Here is a 7,080-nt window from a genome sequence, read left to right on the forward strand (position 1 = left end):
CTGCCTCTGCCCCCATTTTCTGTGATCTAACAGAGATTTTTGGCTAAATACTGAGATGCAAACCCCATGTTTGTCCCATTTGCTGTTTGAGGAGACACAACTGCTCTGGACTTTCTTTAAATGAGGTGCAAAGAGAGAAGCAAAGCTCTGGAGAAGAAGACAGCATTTTCCAGTGTCAGCTATACCTTCAAGAGATCACGGGAATATCTCTTCCACGCCCGAACCCTGGAAAACAACAAAACATTTCACGTTCACTTCAAGCCTTTCTAAAGATTATTTTTGTCCCCACAGGCACTTTGAGGACCACGTTTAAGAGTAACATGCTTTTCCTGGCGTTCTAGGATTCCACGTGTCTGGGGAGCGGGAACAGATGGGAACTGGGGATCCCGGGCAAGGCGAGGAACATCCCAAGGGAAAGCGAGGAACGCACACCCCAGCACCGGCGGCGCAGCGTGTCGGGCACAGCAGAGCCCCCTCCGGTGCTCCAGGGCCGCCGGCACCGGGACATGCCGCAGTCCGAGGCTGGGCCAGGGGCACGGACACCGGGGCCGGACGCGGGATGATCCCGGCTGAGATGCAGCCGCCACGGGCCGGGGGGAAACCGGGCCGGGGGGAGCGGGGCCAGGGCCTCGGGGAGTGGGGCCCGCCGTGCAGGGAGGGGTGGCGGTCGGGCTGGGAGGTGCCGGAGCCGGGCAGGGCCGGTAGTCACGGACGATACTCACTCACTGCCGATACCGGAGCCCAGTCGCTATAAGCACTCGGTACCGGGACGGACGGCCTGACTGACGGAATGACCGAATGACCGGCCGGCCCACCCTCTCTCCCCCCAGAGGTGGCAGCACTCACCGCCGGCGCTCCCCGGTGCCGCAGTTCCGTGCCGGCCGCGCCGGGACGCGCCGAGCAGGAAGTGGCGGCGGCCTGGCCCCGCCGTCCGGCCACGTGCTTCCGGCCCCGCCCCACCCGAGGCCCCGCCCCGCGCCCCACAGCCCCGGCCCCGCCCCCAGGGTCCCGGCGGGAACGCGGCTTTGGGGAGAATTTAGCGAAAATCGGGTGCGCGGGGATGGGGCTTTCCAGAGCCCCGCGCCCTGCCCGCCGGCACAGTCCTGTGAGAGGACCGCGTCTCCGTGTGCAGAGCGGACAGAGCCCGCAGCGGCACCGCGGGAAGAGACGGGCTGGGAAAGGGCCTTAAAGTTCATCCAGGGCCTCGCCGTGAGGGGGGGCCGGGACAGCGACAGGAACAGGGACAGCGCTGGGACAGCCACAAGGACAGGGATAGGGACAGCTGCCACTAGAGCAGCGTGCTCCAAGCCCAGTGTCCAGCCTGGCCTCGGACATTTCCAGGGATGCAGGGGCAGCCCCAGCTGCTCTGGGCGCCCTGTGCCGGGGCTGCCCATGCTCCCATGGAGGAATTCCTCCCCAGTGTCCCCTGTAACCCTGCCCCTGTCGGTGAGAATCCCTGGTGTTCTGTCCCTCCCACCCCTGTCCGCAGTCCCTGTCCAGCTCTCCTGGAGCCCCTGAGGACGTTGGAAGGGCCCTAGAGTCTCCCCAGAGCGATGTTTTCTGCAGGGGACATCCCCGGCTCGCAGTCCCTGTCCAGAGCAGAGCTGCTGCAGCGCTGAGAGCCACACAGGGCATGTGCCCGGGTGTGCAGGTACGTACACACGGCTTACACACACCCTGAATGCCGCCGTCCGTGCTGCACCAGCTGTCCGCAGCAGGGCAGGTGCGCTGGGTGAGACACCTGGGTGCGGGCGTGCTGGTGGCACCCAGCAGGGCCGGCCTCGCTGTCTCCGCAGGGGCCTCACAGGGTCCCGGTGTCCCCACATGCCCTCGCTGGTGACGCCCGTTTGTCAGGGGGCCTGCCTCCCTGCGGGGGCTGCCGCTGCGCACGCGCACACACGCACACAGACACACACCGCGCACACACACACACCGCGCACACACACACACACACAGACACACACAGACACACACCGTGCACACACACACACACACACAGACACACACCGCACACACACACACCGCACACACCCACACACAGACACACACCGCGCACACACACACCGCACATACACACACACACCCACACACAGACACAGACACACACCGCACATATACACACACCCACACCCACACACAGATACACACCGTGCACACACACCCACACACAGACACACACCGCACATATACACACACACCGCACATATACACACCCACACACAGACACAGACACACACCGCGCACACACACCCACACACACACAGACACACACCGCACATATACACACACACAGACACACACCGCGCACACACACCCACACACAGACACACACCGCACATATACACACACCCACACACAGACACACACCGCACATATACACACACCGCGCATACACACACACCGCACATATACACATACACACACCCACACACACACACACACCACGCAAACACACACACACAGACACACAGACACACACCGCACATATACACACACCCGCACCCACACACAGACACCGCGCACACACACCCACACACACACAGACACACACCGCACATATACACACACACACCGCGCACACACACCCACACACAGACACACACCGCACATATACACACACCGCGCATACACACACACACACCGCACATACACACCCACACACACACACACCGCGCATACACACACACACCGCACATATACACACACTCACACACAGACACACACCGCGCACACACACACCGCACATATGCACACACACCGTGCACACACACACCGCACATATACACACACCCACACCCACACACAGACACACACCGCGCGCACACACACACAGACACACACCGCACATATACACACACCGCACATATACACACACACACCGCACATATACACACACACCGCACATATACACACACCGCACATACACACACACACCGCACATATACACATACACACACAGACACAGACACACCGCACATATACACACACCCACACCCACACACAGATACACACCGTGCACACACACCCACACACAGACACACACCGCACATATACACACACACACCGCACATATACACACCCACACACAGACACAGACACACACCGCGCACACACACCCACACACACACAGACACACACCGCACATATACACACACACACAGACACACACCGCGCACACACACCCACACACAGACACACACCGCACATATACACACACCCACACCCACACACAGACACACACCGCGCACACACACACACCGCACATATACACATACACACACCCATACACACACACACACCCACAGACACACACCGCGCACACACACACACAGACACACACACCGCACATATACACACCCACACACAGACACACACCGCGCACACACACCCACACACACAGACACACACCGCACATATACACACACACCCACACACAGACACACACCGCGCACACACACACACCGCACATACACACACCCACACACAGACACACACCACACATATACACACACCCACACACAGAAACACACCGTGCACACACACCCACACACAGACACACACACCGCACACACACACGCACACACACATGTGCACACACACGTGCACACACATCCACCACACACACGCGTGCACACACACACATACCACACCACACACACATGCACACACACTGCACACACGCACACACACATGCACATGCACACACACCCGCACACACACACCGTACACACGCACAGACACATGCACACACACACATACCACACACACCACACATACACAAACACACCACACATACACAAACACACCACACACACGCACCCACACACCCCACGCACACATGCACACACAACACGCGTGCACACACACACATCACACCACACACACATGCACACACACTGCACACACGCACACACACATGCACATGCACACACACACACCGTACACACGCACAGACACATGCACACACACACATACCACACACACCACACATACACAAACACACCACACACACGCACCCACACACCCCACGCACACATGCACACACACACACACACGCACACTCATGCACACACACGCACACGCACACAGATCCTCTGGGCAGGGAGCAGCTCCCTGGCAAGCTCTGGGACTGGCACACACAGGGCAGAGCGGAGCCCTCGCCCGTGCCAGCAGGCATCCTGTGTACCGCCGCCAAGGGAGCTGTGCAGGGCTGTGTGTGCAGGGCTGTGTGTGCTGTGGGAGCCGTGCAGGGCTGTGTGTGCTGTGCGTCTGCCTCCGGGAGCACCGCGGCTGGGCTGACCTGCAGCACGGGCCAGGCAGAGCCTCCCGGGGCAGGGCAGGCACGGGGGCTGAGGGAGAAATGCAACGAGTTGGAGGAGATTCCAGCTGTGTCTGCTGCATTAGGGACAGTGCTGGGCTGTTACACAGAGCTGCCCCTCCATGCTGCCCACTGCACTGGGGCAGCAGGGCTGGCTGGCTGTCTGTCTGTCTGTCTGTGCAGACAGACACGCATGCGCTGCCACATCCACTGAGCCCAGAGCTTTCATTTTCTGTCTCATTTTCTGTAGGGCTTTCAGACTTTGGGGGTTTCCTTAATGCAGTGCTAGAACTCTATTTTCAGCATTGCTGGTGTGTAATGATGACCTGTGATTTACCTCTGTGAACACTAGCTCATGTGTGGGCTGCAAAACTGCCTCCTGAAAGGCGCAATAATTGTTTCTCTGATCCTCCAGGCTCTAGGACTGGGAAGGAGTGAACAAATCCCACCCACAGTAGAAAGGTTTTATCTTCTGTCAGAGAGCAAGTGGAACCTGACATAGCCATAACACCTGGCACTGGCCTCAGGTACTCTGCTCTGATCTTATCGTGGCACCTTTCAAAACAAAAATGCTTTTAATGCTTCTGGATGTTATGAAACCTACTCAAATACATCTGGTAATTAATTGCTGTAAAATATACTCTGTTTAGATGATTAAAAAATGAGCTGGAATTGCAGAATGTTATGCAACTGTCAGGACCCTGAGGTTAACCCCTGGAACCTGGGCTGGGTGTGACCTGTTTCCCAAACTCCTGACGCTCACCTCTCTCTGCAGGCTGCCGTCGTGCCGTGGCCTTGGTCTGTCCCCATCCCCAGGCAGGTGCCTGATGCTGAGGCTGGGACTGCCCTCTCCTGGCTGGGGGGGTGGGCTGGGCAGTGGCCAGCAGGCCCTGCCCCACCAGACCCTGCTGCTCAGCCACTGAAATGGTGTAAAACACACCTTTGGAGGAAGGTGTAACCGTGAAATGGTGTAAAACACACCTTTGGAGAAAGGTGTAACTGTGAAATGGTGTAAAACCATGAAATGGTGTAAAACCGTGAAATGGTGTAAAACACACCTTTGGAGAAAGGTGTAACCGTGAAATGGTGTAAAACCAGGAAATGGTGTAAAACACACCTTTGGAGAAAGGTATAATGGTGAAATGGTGTAAAACCATGAAATGGTGTAAAACACACCTTTGGAGAAAGGTGTAACCATGAAATGGTGTAAAACCATGAAATGGTGTAAAACACACCTTTGGAGAAAGGTATAATGGTGAAATGGTGTAAAACCATGAAATGGTGTGAAACACACCTTTGGAGGAAGGTATAATGGTGAAATGGTGTAAAACACACCTTTGGAGAAAGGTGTAACCGTGAAATGGTGTAAAACCATGAAATGGTGTAAAACACATCTTTGGAGGAAGGTGTAACCATGAAATGGTGTAAAACACACCTTTGGAGGAAGGTGTAACCGTGAAATGGTGTAAAACCATGAAATGGTGTAAAACACACCTTTGGAGGAAGGTGTAATCGTGAAATGGTATAAAACCATGAAATGGTGTGAAACACACCTTTGGAGGAAGGTGTAATGGTGAAATGGTGTAAAACCATGCAATGGTGTGAAACACACATTTGGAGAAACATACCTGCAATTCAGATATGTTTCCCCAGAGCATATTTATAGTAACTACAGGACAAAGATTAGAGCATTTAGAGCATTGCATTAGCATTTCAGAGCATTGCACTGACTACAGTGGTATTTTTTGCTTGCAAGGACCTATTCTTGCTGGATTTGCCCCTGAAAGGAAGTTCTTTTGGGTGGCATCACAGCAACTGCCTCTGAGCCACCCATTGCCAGTCCCCTGTCCTGAGGGACTGTGTCCCACATTGCCCTAGGGCCACCACAGCTCAGGGGACATCATTCCCCCTGGGTGGCAGTGCCACAGCTCCAGTCCAGCCTTGCTGCAGGGCACTTGGCTGCTGCGGAGGAGCAGACAGAGGTGCCTGCATTCAATCCAGCGGGACTCGGGAGTGATCCTCAGGGCCTGGCACTTTCACCCTTGCACCCCTTTGTGTGTCAAGGCAGCTGGGTCGGGCTGCTGCCTTTGCCTCCGAGCACTATTTCATGGCAGGAGTTACAAACTTCACCTGCCACACGCCTGAGCCCAGCCCAAAGTGTCGCGCTGCTCCCCTGAACACGCTGCCTTTGGTGAGCCAGAGGTTCATCCATGGGGGGAGAGGAGCTTGGCACAGAGCCTGAGGCCGGGAGACGAAGAGGTGTCACTGCCTGGCACCCCGTTGGAAGTGCTGAGCCCGGAGAACGTCCCCTCCCAGCTTTCTGAGCTGTCCAGGGTGGCAGGAGGCATCTCCCGGGCCGCAAGGCTGCAGGACGGCTTCGGAGCAGCTTTCTCTGCCTGCCAGCCTCTGCTGTGAGCTGGAGGTCTCGTCCGGGCTGCGGGGTCCCCGGGGAGGGCCGGGGGTGGTGTGACCGCTGGATGTGCTCGGAGCCACCAGGAGCCCTGTCAGCGCAGGGAAAGGAGCGTCCATCCTCACGGGACCCTTGCCCGTGCGCTGCCGTGAGCAGCGCACCAATTGGCCCCGCAGGCAGGAGCGGGCCCGCCGCCGTGCTGCACCATACCTGCTGCAGGGACAGGTGGCTTTGCAGCAGCCTCAGTGCCTGGCGACAGAGCTGAGTCTCCTGCAGCCTCCCAGATTGCAGGAGTCGGGTGGAAAGCGTCGTTCTTCCAGCCGAAAGCTGTACGTGCTCAAAAAAGGAAAAG

General features: G+C 57.2%; 1 protein-coding gene across 2 annotated transcripts in view; it reads right to left on the bottom strand.

Annotated features, from left to right (window-relative positions):
- ZCCHC7 (zinc finger CCHC-type containing 7) overlaps nucleotides 1–953 on the bottom strand; it is an 89,372-nt gene extending 88,419 nt beyond the window's left edge. Inside the window, exons 1-2 of one of the 2 annotated variants that reach the window (XM_074532669.1) lie at nucleotides 847–953; nucleotides 186–225 (exon numbers count right to left, since the gene is read on the bottom strand). The gene's annotated coding sequence lies outside the window, so the exon portion shown is untranslated. Of the gene's footprint in view, nucleotides 1–185; nucleotides 226–722; nucleotides 827–846 lie in introns of those variants that run through there. The other variant, XM_074532670.1, reaches the window with a different exon arrangement.
- Nucleotides 954–7,080: the final 6,127 nt, after the last annotated feature.

The sequence above is a fragment of the Zonotrichia albicollis genome, chromosome Z (assembly GCF_047830755.1).
Source record: "Zonotrichia albicollis isolate bZonAlb1 chromosome Z, bZonAlb1.hap1, whole genome shotgun sequence".
Lineage (NCBI taxonomy): Eukaryota > Metazoa > Chordata > Aves > Passeriformes > Passerellidae > Zonotrichia > Zonotrichia albicollis.